Genomic DNA, 2,500 nt, shown 5'->3' with positions numbered 1-2,500 from the left:
TCAAGTCGCAGGGACGCGAGATGGGAGACCGTTGCTTGTGTATTTTGTAGAGTACACAGAGAGCTTCAACTTTTTGTCGATGCTGAAGAGACTGAACGTGTAACTTTCGGTCTTCTACTAGCCGGGAGGTTGGAGGGTAACAGGACCACACCAAGGGACAGTCCTCCATGGCAGAGCGAATCTGGGAGTGATAGAGCCTGCAGCAGTCTTTAGCACAAGGGGGCCGCGATGCGAAGGACGCACGCCCGTTTCCTCGCCGCGTTCTTTGCCATTCCCCTGGCGTGGTTGTGAAGGTGACGCTGTCGATCTACACCCCTAGGTCCTAGGATGCTGATGGCGCTGTCATAGGCGAGGGTTTTGCCGTCCATCGTCAGGGCCGGAGTGTGTGTGGCAGGAACCTGGCGTCGTGTTATTGGCATGGCGAGGGCCTATCAGGGGCGAAGGTGGCTTGCCATTCCTTGCTCCATGCAGTGATGAGTGTCATGATGTTGATGTGGTGCACGGTGTCCTTTCGACTTGGGTGGTTACAGGTGAAAGACAGTACATTCATCTGCATAGGCCTAAGCGTTTGGCATGAGCTACAGAAAATCGTTAAAATAGGCATATGGCCTATTAAACCACTTACATTATACTTGCTTGTGGGTAGTCTTCAAGTGGCATCAGCTGGGTTCCTGCTATGCCAAGGCTTTTCAGCTTGGCAATGATGGGATTTTTGCCATGTAGTCGTACGTTAAAGGAGGAATTCGACGCTGATCTCTATGACCTGAAGCCGAACTGCCTGTTACTAATGAGAAGTTGTTCCTCAAGGAAGCCGGTCATATTTTAAAACAGAATTCTCTCATAGACCTTCGCCAATATAGACACGAGAGAAATGAGTTTACAGTTGATGGGAGATGTCCTGCTCATCTCCTTATAGATTGCCACAACATGTGCAATTTTCTTCAGTTTTGCAATTGTCTTCTGCACCAGGTATGGTCGGAAAAGTGCAGCAAGTGGTGTGGCCAGCTGGTCGGCACACTTGTCGAGAGTACAGGGGTTTTGTCTGGTCCCACATTCAAGCCCTTGAGCTCTCCTTTTTCCTGCACTGTGATATTTCATAGAGCCGTGATAGAGACTGTGGTAGCAATCTAGGGGGCGACACGTCGGGTTCAGGGACAGTCCATTTACAGGTAAAGTAGCTGGCAAAAAGTTCTGCCTTCCCCCGGCTTGAGGGGACCAAAGATCCACCTGGCTTGTCGAGGAGGGAAACCATCGTCTCGCGCAAAACTCTGATGTTACTTAATATAGCTTCACCAGGATTTACCTTCCACTGATTGGCCAATTAGCTTGGTACAATTAGCTTGTGATGGCACACTTCTGCGTTCTCTTCATCCTTTAGTTTGCAGTGGCTTGGAGCTGCTTGTTTCAGCTTGTAGGACTGCGTTTGTAGTAGACCCAAGCCCAGGCTTTGTTGTCTGCAGTGAAGACGAAACCAAGGTCGATCCATCTGCCTTTCCTTACGGATTTCATTAAGTATGAAGACCAACTGGAGAGTGATTAGATGACGTGGCAGAGCTTGGGGTTGGCAATCTACTTCTGCTTAAAAAAATGTTGCCACATTCTGTTTCATTGAGGGTATCACGAGGGCCTTGCCAGTCGCTTCTGTCCCACTGCAATACTGGACGTGTATATGCTTCCATCTACAAAACTTATGTTGTCTTGTAAGGATGGCAAAGTGGGCGGAAGAGCCAGCAGAGTGACACGTTACCAAGCCATCAGGGAGGACAGTGATGACGGGATCAAGTGATGAACCTGAAGTGTGCGTCGGGAAATCCACGTGGTTTGCCAGACCAGAGGCGCCTAACAGATCCTCGAGTGATCTAGCCAGAAGGGATTCTCTCTCTCTCTCTCTCTCTCTCTCTCTCTCTCTCTCTCTCTCTCTCTCTCTCTCTCTCTCTCTCTCTCTCTCTCTCTCTCTCTCTCTCTCTCTCTCTCTGTGAGTGCGCGTGTGTGTCTGTAAGGAGTATTTGACATTAGATAATTTCCCTTTTTTTTGTCTAATGAAACGATTAAACTCAAAACCTTTAATGTTGCTATTTCGAAAAGAGATTAGTATCAAGACTCATAATCATTTAATGAAAATTATTACTTCTGAATATAAATATTTAATGTGATCAAGAGATTAACGATGTTTTTTTATCGTTTTTATGACTTTTGTTGTTATTTTTATAGGATTGGATCCGATTCAGAAAGAAACATGTGGAATCTCCTGAAAATTATGTAAGTATTAATGAGTGGTTATATATAAATTTTATTCCTTTTTCAAATTCATTTTATTTGTCATTTATGTATGTATCCTATAACCTTTTTTTATCTATTTATCAATGGGATTATTGATTTATTTTCATTTCCCTTTTTTCTCTCAAAATATTATCGCTATTTATTATCGTTGTGTGTTCTCTGTCTGAATTTCTTTTCTTTTAATTCCTGTATATATCATATTTTTCGAACATTCAGTATA

This window comes from Penaeus vannamei, chromosome 7, assembly GCF_042767895.1.
Source record: "Penaeus vannamei isolate JL-2024 chromosome 7, ASM4276789v1, whole genome shotgun sequence".
Lineage (NCBI taxonomy): Eukaryota > Metazoa > Arthropoda > Malacostraca > Decapoda > Penaeidae > Penaeus > Penaeus vannamei.
Note: the sequence above shows the minus strand (reverse complement) of the source record.